Genomic DNA, 18,081 nt, shown 5'->3' on the forward strand with positions numbered 1-18,081 from the left:
CAAAGCAAAGACTCAATCATGAGAACCAAGTTTCAAGGACCACTGGTTATGAAGAAGCTCAAAGAAAAAAGAGCTTCCCTGGTGGCTCAGAGAGTAAAATTGTCTGCTTGCAATTCTGGATACCTGGGTTCAATCCCTGGGTCAGAAAGATCCCCTGGAGAAGGGAACAGCAACCCACTCCAGAACTCTTGCCTGGAAAATTGCATGGATGGAGGAACCTCACAGGCTACAGTCCATGGGGTCACAAAGAGTCAGACACGACTGAACGACTTGGCTTTCAAGGGAAAAAAAACCTAGGCACTAACACTAGATCTAATTTGGGACAGGAACAGAATTAGGAAAGGAACTTGTGAAGGTGAAATTGTCAAATGGTCCTTGAAATGAAGAGTAGGACAATGAAGTACCAGGACAAGAGATTTAAAGATGATTTGGAAATATAGTCTGATTTTGAAACTTATATTTTGGGGGAAATGATGTGAATTTCAAATAATTTACAAGTGAATGTTTAAAAGTAATTTCATTTAAAAATTGTCTATTTTATCTCATTTAGCATGATAAAATTATCAACTTTCTGTTTTTAACATTCAGAAATGAATTCCAGCAGACTTGAAGTATACAGATGATAATTTAAATTGCTAAAGAGTAATGAAAATTTAAACTATGCATTCATGATAGTTAGTGTTCCACACCACTCAGAGCATCTACATGAGGTCAAACTGGCCATGTAAGCCTTCAGTTTTCGTTTTCTTTATGACAACAGTCTGAATCCTCTTTTGTCCACTCACCTTCTTTCTGAGTTAGATGCTATCACACTGTACCAGAATATTTCCTAATTCTTTCTAATTATGATCATCAAAATAAAATATTATAAAGTTATGTAAAAGGAGTCAGCTGAGTTTTAAACCTGTTCATGTTTTCCCAAAACCTGTCAGAGAGTACTCAAAGCAGTGTGACGTTTCTCCGAAGGTCTGCAAGGATAAAGAGAACACTTACTCATGCTTTGTGCTGCTGCTGCTGCTAAGTCACTTTAGTCGTGTCTGACTCTGTGCGACCCCATAGACGGCAGCCCACCAGGCTCCCCCTTTCCTGGGATTCTCCAGGCAAGAACACAGGAGTAGGTTGCCATTTCCTTCTCCAATGCATGAAAGTGAAAAGTGAAAGCAAAGTCAATCAGTCGTGTCCGACTCTTAGCGAACCCATGGACTGCAGCCTTCCAGGCTCCTCCATCCATGGGATTTTCCAGGCAAGAGTACTGGAGTGGGTTGCCGTTGCCTTCTCCGATGCTTTGTGCTGCTGCTGCTAAGTCACTTCAGTCGTGTCTGACTCTGTGCGACCCCATAGACGGCAGCCTACCAGGCTCCCCCGTTCCTGGGATTCTCCAGGCAAGAACACAGGAGTGGGTTGCCATTCCCTTCTCCAATGCATGAAAGTGAAAAGTGAAAGCGTAGTCACTCAGTCGTGTCCGACTCTTAGCGAACCCATGGATTGCAGCCTTCCAGGCTCCTCCATCCATGGGATTTTCCAGGCAAGAGTACTAAAGTGGGTTGCCATTTCCTTCTCCAATGCATGAAAGTGAAAAGTGAAAGTGAAGTCGTTCAGTCATGTCCGACTCTTCGCGACCCCATGGACTGAATGAAGCCTTTCAGGTTCCTCAGCCCATGGGATTTTCCAGGCAACAGTACTGGAGTGGGGTGCCATTTCCTTCTCTGATGCTTTGTGCTATTGCTGGCCAAATTCCCAGAAGTTTGGAGGAGCAGAGTAGAAGAGGGCAAATGAGAGAAAGAGAGCAACCACACCTAATTAGAGGCTAGACCCTTTTTCTTACTGCTCAGAACAGTACAGAGGTCATAATACCCCAGAAGAGAGTTAACGGGAGTCAGTTCCATAAGTTAGAAAACAGTTTCAGTTTACTGAAGAAGGGAGTGATAGGGAAACAAATACTAGGAAAGTAACTTTCAAATTAGCACTTCACATTTATCTCAGATTTGACTTATTTCATCTTGTCAGCAAAGTGTAAGTTATCAGTTATCTTTAACTCAAAATAACCAGCTTCTTTCTCTGATTCAATAGAATATATTGAATAACACAAAAGCCTACTTATTTTGTTTTTAAAAATTAAAACTTATCTAAAATATTTTGGTTACATCTTTGCTTTATACTATAGGACATTTTTATTCTATAAGTTAAGCATTTAATGCTTTTAACTGTCAAATCTAAAATTAGTCTAAATTTTCCCTGAGTATCTGAGAAGAGGTAAATCAATAGTTTATGAGTTAATAATAGAGCCTACACTTTAGAATTAATGAAAGAAAAGAAACTACTTACTGGTCCATATAAAGCAGAATTGTTCTAAAATCAGCAATAAAGCAGTGACATAAATATAAAAAGGACCAAAATAAGCTTTTTAATGTACACTGCTCATTCTATGTTGTATAATTTTTTAATTGCTTCTATATCTTTATAATTGGACTAATCTTTTTTGACATTAATAAGGAGGCATTTTTGCATTTAAATTCTAAGTTTGGCATATTGACACTTTTGGAGGACACTTAGGATGAAAGCCACATAAGTTAGCTAAAATAATTAATGTATATCAATTTTTCTTGATATTCTTCATTTCCCACCTCATCTGCTTGATGGTTGGTTATAGCATTTATATGTTGATGCTTCTCCATGGTTCATATCCAAAGGCATTTATAAACTCAATTTGCTTTTCACATTTTTATTTTTAAGGATTTATGGTAGGATGAAGTGGTAACACATGGTAACTTCCACCAGCCTGGAGTACCAGCTGGTAGTGCTTGGTTATTAAATAATCACCCAGCTTTGCTTTTGTCATCTTGAGAAAAGCAGGATTAATAATAGTTTTAAAATGAGAATTTAAAAAATAATAATGATGAGCATAATGTCCTTGATACTATATACAGAGGAGTGGGGTTAATCATCACTAAAAATGTTTCATCTTTCCTACAGATTGATTAAACTGATTAACAACCAAGAACAATTTTGCACAACAGTTTAGCAGGTGGACTAAAAAAACATACTAGTGGGAGGAGATGAGGTCATTTAGAATACAAGTTAAGAGTGAGTATGGGCAGTGTACTGGAACACACCCACTTGAATTATATGCCAAGAGTATTTTTATAACCTCTGCTGTATTACCAACTAAAATGATACAAGTTGTTTGTTGTTATTGAATATTGGCTTACTTTTCTTATTCCTATTTTTCCAGAAGTTATATTAATTCAAATAATAATTATTGAATAAAACTTTGCAGAGCATTTCCAAAAGTATCTACACAAACTAATATGAACAATTTCATCAATATTTAGTTTTACAAATAAGGCAGCCAATGGATAGGGAAGTATTTCAGTAGCAATTACAAAGTCAATTAAAAAGCAGAGTCAGAATAGAGTAGTCTTCTGAAACAAACTCCTCATTCTGATGATACTCTCCTAAAGGGAATGGACTTAGAGACACAGATCAGTTACTTATTAATTCCAAAATGCCTATGATTTTTGTAATTTTTCCTGAATGCCATGGACCTTATTTATGTTTATTGTGTGTGTGTGTGTATAATAAATAATTTCATTAATTAACATGTATTTGTCAGTTCATAATTAACAGACTGCTTTTTATTTTTTAATAGTCATAGTAGTAAACATTGGGTATGGCCATCTGATGAGTAGAACTGCAAGTTCTCACTACAAGTGCAACCACTCACTACAAGTCAGTGATTCACTTGGAATCAAAATAAAAACTTTACAATTTATTTAAAATAGGCAATGTAATTTCCATTAAAAATGAATCCTGTAAATGTATTTCAACCCCAATTCTTAGCTGTTACCCTATAAACAGACAAATTAAGCAAATAATTCAGTATCAACAAAAAATCATTTTTGGTGAAAGGAAGACTAGTCAAAACCTCAAAAGTATAAAAAATAAGTATAAAATGCAATAATATTGAAAAGTAGTCTTGTTATAGTAGGAACATCACCTTGAAAGTTGCTGAGCAAAATAGCGAAAAGGAAAGAAGCACTGGAAGCAAATATATTCAGACTCATAGAAATACAAAATTATTTGACATATCAGTATTTGTAAATGAGATTCAATGGATAGAGTGAATACTCCACATTTGATCAAAAATAGAACCTCCACCCCCTACAGTATTCTGTATAGTTACTTGAAAATTAAGGAAAAAACTATGTGGTAATTGTGAATGAGAAGAAATCAATAATGGTATTAGTATTAGGAATTCAAATTTAATACAAAAAATATAAATGAAACGAACTTTACAATGATAAAATGCAAAAAATCTGCAATTGGAAATTATTAAGAAATTTTATATATGGATTAGAATTCATAAAGCAAAAATTTCCATAAATACAAATAGGAATAAACAAAATAATAATAGGAAACTTACAGTCAGTCTATTACAAGTAAAGATGAGGAATATTAATAACACTTAGAATACTATAAACTAATAAAAGAAGATACAAAATTCTCTTTATTTCACTCTGGAAATTTTCACACACACGTACACACATAAACACACATACACAAGTATGACTTTCAAGTATGACCTGGATATAAACAATGTGCTTTTATTTCTCATGGCCATGAAACATGAAAACAGACCCTGACAAGTCTTTATACTTCAAGAAACTCTATAAAAAATAGAAATAGTACATGCTGTATTTTCTGGCCATAGTGCAATGAAATCACAAATGAGTGTACAAGAACCCTAATATAAACTATGTCTTTGGATGATAATGATTTGTCAATGTAGGGTTCATCAGTTACAACAAATCATACCACTCTTGTGGGGAATATTGATAAGAACGGAGACTGTGCGTGTGGAGGGGAGAGAAAGGGGCAATGTGGAAAATCTCTGTACTTGCCCTTCAGTTTTGCTGTGCCCCTACTGCTGCTAAGTCACTTCAGTGGTGTCCGACTCTGTGCGACCCCATAGATGGCAGCCCACCAGGCTCCCCCGTTCCTGAGATTCTCCAGGCAAGAACACTGAAGTGGGTTGCCATTTCCTTCTCCAATGCATGAAAGTGAAAAGTGAAAGTGAAGTCGCTCAGTCCTGTCCAACTCGTCACGACCCCATGGACTGCAGCCTACCAGGCTCCTCCACCCATGGGATTTTCCAGGCAAGAGTACCGGAGCGGGGTGCCATTGCCTCCTCTGGCTGTGCCCCTAAAACTACTCTAAAAAATAAAGGGTGATAAAAATAAGTAATACCAACCACCTTGAATTTACAAAAAAAAAAAAAAAAAAAAATCCAAACAAAAGTAAAAGCACTCAAACTTCTCTTTTTAAAAAAATCCCTATCGACAAAGTGAAAACCAATACCCAATTTACATACTGTCTAGAAAGAAATATAGTAAAAACACTATGCATCAGTTCCTATGTGCCCAGTTAAAGAAGTTCTCAGATGAAGATCTATGCCTTAAATGCTTTCATTTTCTAAATAAGAAATATTTAAAACAACAGATTTAAGGATTCAACTAAAAATGATAGAAAAATATGGCCAAGATAAATACAAGGAGAGGTGGAGAAAGTCTTAATAAAGATGGAAGAGAAAATAAAATAATTTGAAATTTTAATAAATAAAAAATAGTAAATCTACAGCAATCTTAATCAAGAAAAAAAGGAGATATTTGTGTTTCTCTTTCTGACTTATTTCACTCTGTATAACAGGTTCATGTGTGTTAACACATATGTATGGAATCTAGAAAAATGGTGCTGATGAACCTATTTGCAGGGCAGGAATAGACATGCAGACATAAGAGAACAGACTTGCCGATACAGAAGGGGAAGGAGAGGATGGGACAGATAGAAAGCAGCATCAAAACATATACATTACTATCTGTAATAGACAGCTAGTAGGAAGTTGTTGTATAATCCAGGGAGCTCAACCGCGTGCTCTGTGACAACCTAGAGGGGTGGAATAGGGTGAGTAGTGGGAAGGACATTCAGAGGGGAAGAGACATAGATATACGTATGGTTGACTCATGTTATTGTACGACAAAAACCAGCACAACGTTGTAAGGCAATTTTCCTCTAATTAAAAATTTTTAAAAAATGGATAATCAACAAAGACCTATGGTACTTGGAACTCTGATCAATGTTACATGGCAGTCTGGAAGGGAGGAGCATCTGGGGGAGAATGGACACATGTATTAATGTATGTAGAGCTGAGTCCCTTCTCTGTTCACCCAAAACTATCACAACATTGTTAATTAGCTATATCCCAATACAAAATAAAATGTTAAAAAAACAAAAATAAAAATAGTGAGTGTGAAAGCACATAATTACAAATAGAAATGCCTAATAATCAGGTAGAGGGGCACAGAAATAATTATAAGATGATAATTTGTTCAGTACTATTCAAGTAAATTTGGAAACTCTGGATGATGCAAATAATATTTTGCAAACATATACACTATCTTTAATGCACAGTATAGCATCAAAAATTACTGGTTCTTCAAAATCAAACCTGTATAACCGTGAAAGAACTGAATATGGAAGACTTTTTGCAATGCATATTCATATTATTAAGATTTTATTAAAAATTCACAAATCTATGTGGAAAAGGCTGAGAATCTAATAGAAATATAGGCAAAATATTTTTAATATTACCTTTATAAGGAACATATCCATCTGGACAGGGAGCATCTTGTTTAACACCATTAGTCATCAGAGGAATGCCCATTTAAACCACATGTGTGCTAAATCATTTTAGTCGTGTCCGACTCTTTGCCACCCTATAGACTGTAGCCCAACAGGCTCCTCTGTCCATGGGATTCTCCAGGCAAGAATACTTGAGTGGGTTGTTATTTCCTTCATCTGGGGATCTTCCCAACCCTGGTATGGAACCTTGGTCTCTTATGTCTCCTGCATTAGCAGACAGGTTCTTTATCACTAGTGCAACCTGGGAAGCCCACAATAAATTACAAATGTGTGTCTGATGATTGTTAGTGAGGAGGTAGTGTTGATAGGTAGGCAACAAGAACTTTCATGCACACCAACTAGAAGTGTAAATGACTACAATCACTTCCAAACACTTGTCAGTATCTACTACTGTCAGTATCTATTAAAAAATTAATTTTCTATTTTATTGAAAATAAGCAAATCCTGTGAACCAGTAATTCCTCCTCTATGTAAACATACAACATAAATACATAAGTATGTGCTCCTAAAAATATATACAAGAATACTTATAGCCACTTATTCTAGATAAACAAAAACTGGAAATGACTTAAATATCCATAAACAGTAGAATATATAAATATATTGTGGCCAGCTCATAAAATAAGTAAGAGTGATGAACTCATGCTTCTGCACATGATGATAAAAAGAAAACAATTCCTGTTACTAGCAAAATCTTGGATCAATCCTAAAAAGTATGGATCAAAAAAAAAAAAAAAAAGAGCCATATACTATAATTTAAACTACACAAAGTCAGAAACCCTTTATGATAGTAGAAATCAGAACACTGGTTACCTTAGGGGACATAAATGAATGGCAGAAGGCAAAGGAAGACTTCTGAAGTGTTGATAACATTGCATATATTCATCTGTGTTATGTTCATATTAATGTGTTTAACATAAAAATACTTTGAACTGTAGCTGAAATTTTGTTTATTTCAATCATTTTCCAGGAAAAAAAATTAAAGAACACTTTAAAAACTTAAAAAAAATTAATACCCCCAATAGAAGGATGGTTATGGTTTATGATTAGGTAATTTGCAAAAGTAAATAAGCAAATAGTTCTTTCTGGAAAAAATATATTATGTAACTTAACAAATAAGCTAGTATTTGTTTAGTTTCAGAAGATAAAAAACCATACCATATTAAAGTATTAAAAGGCTGTGGTGGAATGATATTCTAATATGTGTCTGTTGACTATGTAAAAGAGCACAATATTTCTAAGGAACACTTTGGCTATTTATTTAAACCCAACAAAGAAAAACATACAAGGTCCATATTCTTGAGCTAATTATTTAATCCTTAGCTTTATATGCAAAAGTCAAATGCTTCAAATAAACAAAGGTATTAGCATAAGATACATCTAAGAAAAAAATCAAACTGTTAGCTATAAAAATGTTATGGTATAAAATGTGTACTTTTCAAACATTAAAATCATGTTGATAATAATATTTAATAACACTGGAAATAATGAAAAATATTAATAGACTATATATACATCAAAATTGTAATTATCTTTGATTAATTGTCTATATTATGTATTAATTAGCATATATTAAGCAGAAAATAATTTTGTCTAAAATACATAGTTGTGCAACTAGATCTAAGTGTAAAAACACACAAAGTCCTGAAAACCTGGGTTCCTGGCACCCTATGACTTTGTTCAGGGGATGGTGAGGATGTATTTGCACATTCACTGATCTTACTTTTTAGGATATTGTCGTTCTATATTTCTAGTACTTAACTAGAAGGCATGGCACATGGAAAATTGACTAAGTTTCAGTCCCCACTCACCATGTACTTGTGTTCTTCTGCTAAGCACAACCAGCGCAGCCATTTTCAGTAGTCTCATTTTTCTTTATGCCCAGGCAGGTCCACTGCATGATTTTCTCTTGAGATTCTCATGTTCTGAACAGACACTACTATCATTAACCCAGAACTGCTATCAATCATAATTTATTACAACCTTGAACTCACTTCCAAATATAGATTAAACATTTTTCAGCTCTCTCTAAATGAGGTCTCAGAGTAAAACTTATAAGACAACCTTGAGTGCAGTCTTTTATTAGTGACAATTTCTTAGCTCAGTCAAAAGAGCATGCAGATTATTTAAGTCAGCTCTACTTTAATAAACAATGTTTCTTGGCCTCTCTAGACCTTGAAATCACGTTTATGACTGTGTCATAGACTCTGACTTCTAAAATATTCCTTGTCATATTAAAAATTAAGGATGGAGAAATTAACACTTATTAATCTCCAAGCTCATGTCAAGCACAATACTGGACACTTCTCATCATATAAAATTATTTCATTTCTTATAATGACTCTTGAGAGTTGTGAAAGATCTTTTTTTTAACTGAAGACAGAAAAATAAAGCTCAGAAAAGCTAGGGGACTTCAAAATGATTTTTTTTAAAAAATAGTATGTGGCAAAACTGGTATTTGAACATTTGTGCCTAAAACCAGATATCATGATCTCTAATGGTCTTTAGTGGATAAACCTACATGTACTGAGAACCTTTAGCTTCCATCAGGAGGCAGCACAGCGTAATAATCAGGTCCTTCTGCTCAGGATCCAGACCACCACGTTCTGAATGCTGGTTTTAGCACAATAGGTAAGGAAAGTTATTTAACATCTCTTAGCACTACTATCTGGGTATAAAAGTAGTTATACTCTATCAACTTATTATTAGGAGATCAGTCCTGGGTGTTCATTGGAGTGACTGATGCTGAGGCTAAAACTCCAATACTTTGGCCACCTGATGCGAAGAGCTGACTCATTTGAAAAGACCCTGATAATGGGAAGGATTGAGGGAAGGAGGAGAAGGGGACGACAGAGGATGAGATGGTTGGATGGCATCACCGACTCAATGGACATGGGTTTGGGTGGACTCCATGAGTTGGTGATGGACAGGGAGGCCTGGCATGCTGTGGTTTATGGGGTTGCAAAGAGTCGGAGAACTGAGCGACTGAACTGAACTGAACTGAATTGATCTAATTATTGAAATTAATAAAAAGAATTTAGTGGAGCTTGATACATGATAATCATTTAATTATTGTTAGTTATAATTCTGATTTTGTTTTTTCCTTGGGCTTCCCTGATAGCTAAAGTATCAGGTAAAGAATCCACCTGCAATGCAGGAGACCCCAGTTCAATTCCTGGGTCAGAAAGATCCCCTGGAGAAGGGATAGGCTACCCACTCCAGTATTCTTGGGCTTCCCTTGTGGCTCAGCTGTGAAAGAATCTGCCTGCAATGCGGGAGACTTGGGTTCAGTCCCTGGGTTGGGAAGATCCCCTGGAGAAGGGAAAGACTACCCACTCCAGTGTTCTTGCCTGGGAAATACCATGGACAGAGGGGCATTGTGGGCTATAGTTCATGGGGTCATAAAAGAGTTGGATACAATTTAGTAACTAAACATTTCCAATATCCTTCAAAACTGAAACTTTTACTACCATTTTAAGAATTTAATATTTCAATCTAACAGGATGCAAATTTGATTTTTTTAAATCTCCTAAAAGAATTTATTTAATGTTCCACAATTTCTTAAATTTCCAGTGTCTTCTTATGTTAAATGAAGGAATCTAGATAAACACATGATATTTCTTTGTGAAACATTTGTTGATAATTTAAAAGTTAATTATTTCAAGGGACTCCCTGGCCATCCAGTGGTTAAAACTTCACCTTCCAGTGCAAGGGATGCATGTTCGATACCTGGTAGGGAGCTAAGATCCCACATGCCTTGAAGCCAAAAAACTAAAACATAATACAGAAGCAATATTGTAATGAATTCAGTAAAGACTTTACAAATGATCCACATTAAAAAATCTTTAAAAAAGTTAATTATTTCAAGATTATTTATTCCCAAATGCACATGGCTACTATAAAAGAAGACTGACATAACTTCTCATATGTAAGATTTCTTTTCCTTCTTTGTTATAGGGTTTACATTTTTTGAGGTACTTCTTTAAAAACCATTTGAGACATTCTGTTCGAGTGAACACATTTGAGTTGAAAATCAACATCAAAGCAACAGAAAATCAGAGCAAGTTCAAAGTGAAGAGACTGGCTCATTTTTTGTCCTCTTCTTTGCCTAATGGGAACTTAGTCAAAAATCATTTAATGTTTCTTGCCATCTACAAAAGGTAAATAAAGATTTCTAACATTATGTTTTCTCAAAATTTAAATGAAGGTGCATTATGTCCATTATGGGGTTCAGAGTTCTTTGATACACATAGAAACATAATATAAGAATATAAGAATATAAGAATTATTCATTGGTTCATCTAATAGATAGGTATGCAAAACTTACCATGAATCAGGACATTTATCAAGCTCTGGGACAGCAAAGAACATATCCCTCATTCTTACAACAGTTTGTACTGAGTGAAGTGAGGAGAGATTCAGTAAATTACTAATCAATAAAGTAATTTCAGACTGTGGTTAGTTTTATTAAGAAACTAATATTCAGTGATACTTAAGAAGGGAAAAAACTATATTGCTCCAGGTTAATACTTGGATTGAGATCTGAGATTGAAGAAATAAGTCTGCTACTTGAAGATCCAGATTAGAGTATTAAAGATATTAAGGAAGAGCCTTTGCAGTAGAAAAGGAAGAAAAGATGTCTGTAGTATCTGAGGGACAAACAAAAGATAATATGGTAAGAACATAGAGACCTGAATAAAATGGTTGGAGATCAGGTCTTACAAAGATCTGTAGAGTTTTTTTATTTTAGAATTTTCAGCAATATATACTAGGTATCATTTTCCTTTAAAAAAAATCACTCTGGCTTCACTTTGAAAATGGATTGAAGAAAAAGGCAATTAGGGATGGAATTATGTTTTTGTGATTGTGCAGGTAAAAAAGGATAGTGACAACCCATTGAGGCTGCTAGGAAGACAGAGATAAGTGGATAAGAATGAGCTATAATTTGGATGTAACCCATGGTGAATTGAGTATCTAAGTCTGAGTAAGATAGAGGATGCCTATCTTTTGGTTCTGAGTAACTGGGTAGTTGATGTTGCCAGCCACTGAAAGGTACAGAGGAAGAGTTTGGTGGCAGTAGAGTTCTCACTATGTCAAAAGTGTTCTTTATCATCACTTTCCTCACTTCATATAAAATTTCAGGCTATGTAGCGTAATGTTTTGAGCAGACTGATACTTGTTCTTAGTTACTAATACTAAGAATTATCTGGGTAGAAGAAGTTCTCTAAGGAAACTTGTAATGGGAAATTATTGGAGGATTCTCTTTAAGACATGACAAGAAGTGCAAACAATTTAAAGAAATTTCAAGTTTTATAGATATCTGTATTTGTAGACTACAAGAATGCCATTAATAACTGAACTCTAAGGGGTATAATTGGAGAAGGCAATGGCACCCCACTCCAGTACTCTTGCCTGGAAAATCCCATGGATGGAGGAGCCTGGAAGGCTGCATGCAGTCCATGAGGTCACTAAGAGTCGGACACGACTGAGCGACTTCACTTTCACTTTTCACTTTCATGCATTGGAGAAGGAAATGGCAACCCACTCCAGTGTTCTTGCCTGGAGAATCCCAGGGACAGAGGAGCCTGGTAGGAAGCCCGTCTATGGGGTTGCACAGAGTCGGACACGACTGAAGCGACTTAGCAGCAGCAGGAAAGGGTATAATGATAAAAACAATAACAGTACATTAAATAATCTCTTTTCCTTTTTCTATTTGCATAACTTCACTTATGCTACGGTCCTTGCTCTGGTTATTTATTGCTGTATTACAAATTATCTCAAAATTTAGCAACTTAAAATGATAGCAATCATTAATTTTACTTGCAAATCTGCAGTTTTTGGATATCTCAACACGAATGGCTTTTTTGCTTGTTGTAGCATCAGCTGGGATGGAGGAAGTAAAGCTTGAGGTTTCACTTTCAAGGTGGTTCACTCAGATATCTGGCAAATTGGTATGGGCTGTCAGCTGCGAGCTCAGTCAGGGTGTCATTTGGGTGCCTCAGATGAGTCTCTACATTGGTCTGCATGTGCTTCCTCACAAATTGGCAAGTGATTTCAATCAGCAAGTGTTCCAAGAGGCCCAAATGGATGCAGCAGGGAGTGTAACTTAGCCTTGAAAGTCTCAAACATTCCTGCAGTATTCTATTAGCCAAAAAATTCACTTAGGCCGGCTCAGATTCAAGGAAAAGAGAACTAGATACCACCTTTCAGAAGAAGTGGAGCTTCCATGGTGGCTCACATGGTAAAGAATCTGCCTGCAATGCAGAATACCCAGGTCAATCCCTAGGTCAAAAAGATCCCCTGAAATAGGAAATGGCAACCTACTCCAGTATTCTTGCCTGGAGAATTCCACGTATTCCATGAACACAGTAGCCTGGTGGACTACAGTCTGTGAGTCACAAAGAGCTGGACACAATTCAGCGACTCACCTTTGCAGAAGAAGTAGAAAAGAATGTGTACTCATCTTTAATTTACCACAGATCATCTTAATAAAGGGCTTCTCAGGTGGCTCAGATGGTAAAGAATCTGCCTGCGATACAGGAGATGTGTGTTTGATCCCTGGGTTGGGAAAATATCCTCCACAGTGCTGCTGCTGCTAAGTCGCTTCAGTCGTGTCCGACTCTGTGCAACCCCATAGACGGCAGCCCACCAGACTCCCCCGTCCCTGGGATTCTCCAGGCAAGAACACTGGAGTGGGTTGCCGTTTCCTTCTCCAATGCATGAAAGTGAAAAGTGAAAGTGAAGTCGCTCAGTAGTGTCCGACTCTTAGCAACCCCATGGACTGCAGCCTTCCAGGCTCCTCCATCCATGGGATTTTCCAGGCAAGAGTACTGGAGTGGGGTGCCATTGCCTTCTCCACTCCACAGTGCTACTAGTAAGTAAATAAATGAATACTTAAAAAATATATACTAATATTATGCTGTTCTGATTCCTATGTTAGTTGCTATTAAGAGTATTCCCATTGAATTTTTTGTGGGTGCTAACGAGTTTGCTTATAGTCCAATGAAAATTTGAAAAAAAGGAAATCAATATGTGTGGATTAACCATAAACTCAATTGCAGGTGATTATGACAAACCAAATTTTCAAGTAGAATTTCCATTACAGTGATTCTATGCTAGAAAACAAATTGAAATGCCAAATAATGTTCAGTTGAGTTGTGTCCTCAGATAACACTTTTCTAATTGCATTTCTTGCTTTAGAGAACAGCAATTAGAAAATTACATATGCCGAGAAAAGAGGCTCAGGAAAGGCCTTGAGATTCTGGCTTACTATTGTTAATGAAGTCATACAATCTGTCTTTACTTATTAGGGTTTTTAAGCAGAGAACAGCTGAAAAGTAAGTCCATTTAAAATGAAATTACAGAAAGGCAGAGAAGACTTTGATAAATATATTTGAAAGAGTAGTATTTTTTACCTGTTCATGTGGCGAACATCTGTGGGTTTTTTGCCAATTCGTGTTTCCACTCTAAAAGAAATCTAGTTCAAAGACTCATCCTCCCTTGTATCTATTTCTTTGAAGTGTTCCCTTGGATTCCTTAAACTATGGGTAGCCAAATGATTTTGGCATGTGGAATATAGATTCATTACAAATTGAGTCTCAGGATTCAATATTTTATCTTCCAGTCTGTCACTACCTGCTTATACTTTTAACCAGGTTCTTTTGAGCAGTTAGCCTTGCAATTAAGCAGAAATCCTACTTTCACAGGCAAAACAACATTATGACATATTTTCACACGAAAAGAAAAGGGATGATGAGATTGTTAACTTATAGTGATAAAAGATAATAGACAATAGAGACTGTATATATGCTGGTAGAGAAAGGTTCTCAGATACACTTAAACGAAAGTGAGTACATAAATTTAGGTATTGTCAGTGGTGACATGCAGCTTGCTCTTTGAAATTTGGTTCTATGGTTTCCCTTCAAATTAATAAAGTTATTCCTCAGCATTTTAACTAAATAAATATTTAACATTTTCTTTTTCTTGTCAAGGCTACAATGTATTTAGAAATATAGCGATTTAAAATAAGGAAATGATCAAAACTTAGATAATGAAGTAATCCTTCTAAATGTTCAACCACATATTAAACTGTCCTTACCTCTATGATAAAAGACATGGTATTTTTCCTCATCTAGAACATTTTAACATTTAACATTTCCTCATCCAGAACATTTTAACCCCTAATAAGAAGTGTAATTGTTAAATACTTTTTTTGTATTTGGTGAATTAATGCATTTTGATTCATAGCACCAGAATATTGGTAGGTGACTTTTTTTTGAAAGAAAAGATAACACTTTTACATGTTTTATCTTTAAGGCAGGAAAATATATCTGTTTAGCATTACTAAATTAGTAAGTAGTATTTACTATAGTAAATTAATATTTGTGTGCATGTGCATGCTAAGTCACTTCAGTCATGTCTGACTCTTTGCTACCCTATGGACTGTTGCCCGCAAGGCTTCTCTGTCCATGAGAGTCTCCAGGCAAGAATACTGGAGTGGGTTGCCATGCTCTTCTCCAGGGGATCCTCCTGAATTAGGGATTGAACCTATGTCTCATTGGCAGGTCGGTTCTTTACCACTAGTGCCACCTGGGAAGCCCCAAATTAGTGTTTACCATATTGTATTCTTATAGGCAATTCATTTTTACATATAGAAATATTTATCCACCTTGCTTTGCTTTAGTAGGGATTTGATAGGGGTAATTTGCACCACATCATGACAATTTATCCCTTTTGTTATTATTTTAAACTGTCCAAAGAAGCATATATTTATTTATTAGTTGAAACTATAAGGTGATTAAATTGATTATATATATGTTAGTTATATTCTCTTGAAAATTATAACATAAGTACCATGTGCTATGATTATCAGTATGCACAAGGTGATGTTCTAAGAATGTTTTATTAACTCATTTAAAACACACAAAATTCACAAAATGTGCATGCTATCATAGCAAATTTAATTCAGGGAAGTAAAGTACAGAAAGTTTAAAATAGTGCTGCAAGATCATACAGCTTGTAAATATTGAAGTCAGGTTTTGAACCATGGATTCATAACCCAATTTCTAAAATTTAAATCTACTTAATAATAAGAAATTTGAACACACGTACAGAGGCAAGGTCATATGAAGACAGAGGAATAAGATAGTCATTTACAAACCCAGGAAAGAGACGTCAGACAAAACCAATACCTTGATCCTTGACTTATGTCATCCAGAATTGTGAGAAATCAAACCTGGTAAACCATCAAATATGTGGTACTTTATTTTGGTAACTCAAGCAAATAATATGGATGATATATGGCAAAAAAATCAGCCTGCAATGCAGGACACTCAGGTTAGATATCTGGATTGGGAAGATCCCCTGGAGAATGGAATGACAACTCACTCAAGTACTCTTGACTGGGAAATCCCATGGACAAATGAGCCTGGCAGGCTGCAATCCATGAGACTGCCAAGAATCAACATGACTGAGTGACTGAGCATGAGCAAATAATACAGGACAATGCCCTATTTTTTGACTTTAGGAAACAAGATATCTTCTAGTTGTACTCCCTAATATTTAAAATTTGGGAGGAAGAGTGATCAGGGGAATGGAAATCAGAGCTGTAGTTTCAATTGAGTTGGAGATCTCATTGTGCCTTCAAGTTGAGAAGCCATGCGTACAACTCAGTCAGTGGATCTGGGACCCAGTGAGGTGTAATAGCAATCTGTGAGACATGAGGTGATACCTTATACAAAAGGTGAAATCAGTCACAATATCTATATACTTAGATGTAGTTGTGTAGACTTGTTCTGTGTTTTTATTTCTGTACAGTGTTATTAAGAACCTCCTACAGAGGAGTACAGATAGAGGTAATATCAGTGTTAAAAAAGGTGCTTCATGAATGCAAAAGATGGAAGATGAATAAAGATCAAATGCTTAGAACAGAAGGCCAAGATTGGTGGAAGAGATCTACAAGGACCATAATGAGTTAATCTTTATTTTCGCTTTCCCATAGTTACATAGGAAAATGCAGAGAGCTCTAAAGACCAAAGGAAACACTTAGGAAGAAACCATTGAGAATCACTTAGAGTCCATTTGATGATAGTTTACAGAACTTTTACATTTCCATTTTTGACATATAGTTTGTGATTATCATGGCAGGAGAATGATAGGGATAGAACAGTTTGAGAATATACTAGAGAAAATATTAATAGTATGTCATCAAAATGGAACTCACCACTTTAGGGCTGAAAATATGGATAGTGTTCTATGGCAGCTGCAATGTGCAGGCTGACCAAGGGGTTGTAGAAGCCAGAAAACACAGGATTTGCACTTAAAAGGAAGCTGTCCTAGGGCACATGGCTTGCAGTGACAAGGGACTAAACAGAGAAAAGGGATTTTTAGCCTTCCCTCCTGTTGATTCAACACATTGGCATATATGAAAAGACAAATTCAGATACTTGGAAAAATGGTGGATTCATCCTTCTTACAATTTCACAGTAGGTAAAATGACCTTTTGATTTTAATCTGGATCCTTGCCCTTCCTCTTTGGTTTTATAAAACCAAGAGTTTTCTTTTAATATCTCTGTGCCCAAATTCATGAATTCTTTCCCAGCATACTTGACCCAAATTCAGTGTTGCCTAGAGTTTTGAGTTCTTTTCCCTAATGAGGATGATGACAGTTTTTTAGGTGCAAATATTCTCTTGCAGTGGACACAGATATTTAACTTAAAGAATCTGAATATGAAAATCACCAAAATTTTCTAAGTTCTTTCTTAAAGTTTATGGAAAATATCTTGCATTTTTGTTTACTTTTATGAACATATAAAATGACTATTGTGAACCATGATGTAGAAAAACACACTCAGCAATGGTAAAGCTTATTCAGAACAAGCCTCTCCAAAGTCTATAACTTTTCAAGTTGTTGGAGTGCTGCTTAAAAATATCAAACTGCAAAGATGCACTTCTAGAAATTATAAGTAATTTGTGCATCAAACAATATGTACAATAGTACTATACAGTAAATTGGACCAGCTGCCTATTCCTACCATTACAGCTGGTTGCAAAGTATGTAATTTATGTTTTCTGCAGCAGAAAGTGTGAAGCCTTTTAAAAACTGCGTTCATGCTTTTATAAAGAGCCTTTTCCTGTTTTATTTTTTAACCATTGTAGGTTCAAAAGAGATGGTATTTTTCCATTATGTTTAATGTTAATCCCTTTATATTATAGTTAAAAGGTCTATTAAAGCACTTTTCCTATGACCTTGTATTCATCCTAATGAGTAGATGATTTACTTATTTACCTTCATGATATTCTTAAAATATGAATTCTATTTTTAAAAAAGCATTGGTAACACTAATAAAGGTATCAGTTCAGTTCAGTTCAGTAGCTCAGTCG

General features: G+C 35.5%; 1 long non-coding RNA gene across 2 annotated transcripts in view; it reads left to right on the plus strand.

The window, feature by feature from the left end:
* The first annotated feature begins 13,252 nt into the window (after positions 1–13,252).
* The window catches only part of LOC129619940 (uncharacterized), a 169,899-nt gene continuing 165,070 nt past the window's right edge, over positions 13,253–18,081 (plus strand). For both annotated transcript variants that reach the window (XR_008698299.1, XR_008698300.1), the window contains exon 1: positions 13,253–13,573. This is a non-coding gene — a long non-coding RNA (uncharacterized LOC129619940). The remainder of the gene's footprint in view (positions 13,574–18,081) is intronic.

The sequence above is a fragment of the Bubalus kerabau genome, chromosome 9 (assembly GCF_029407905.1).
Source record: "Bubalus kerabau isolate K-KA32 ecotype Philippines breed swamp buffalo chromosome 9, PCC_UOA_SB_1v2, whole genome shotgun sequence".
Lineage (NCBI taxonomy): Eukaryota > Metazoa > Chordata > Mammalia > Artiodactyla > Bovidae > Bubalus > Bubalus kerabau.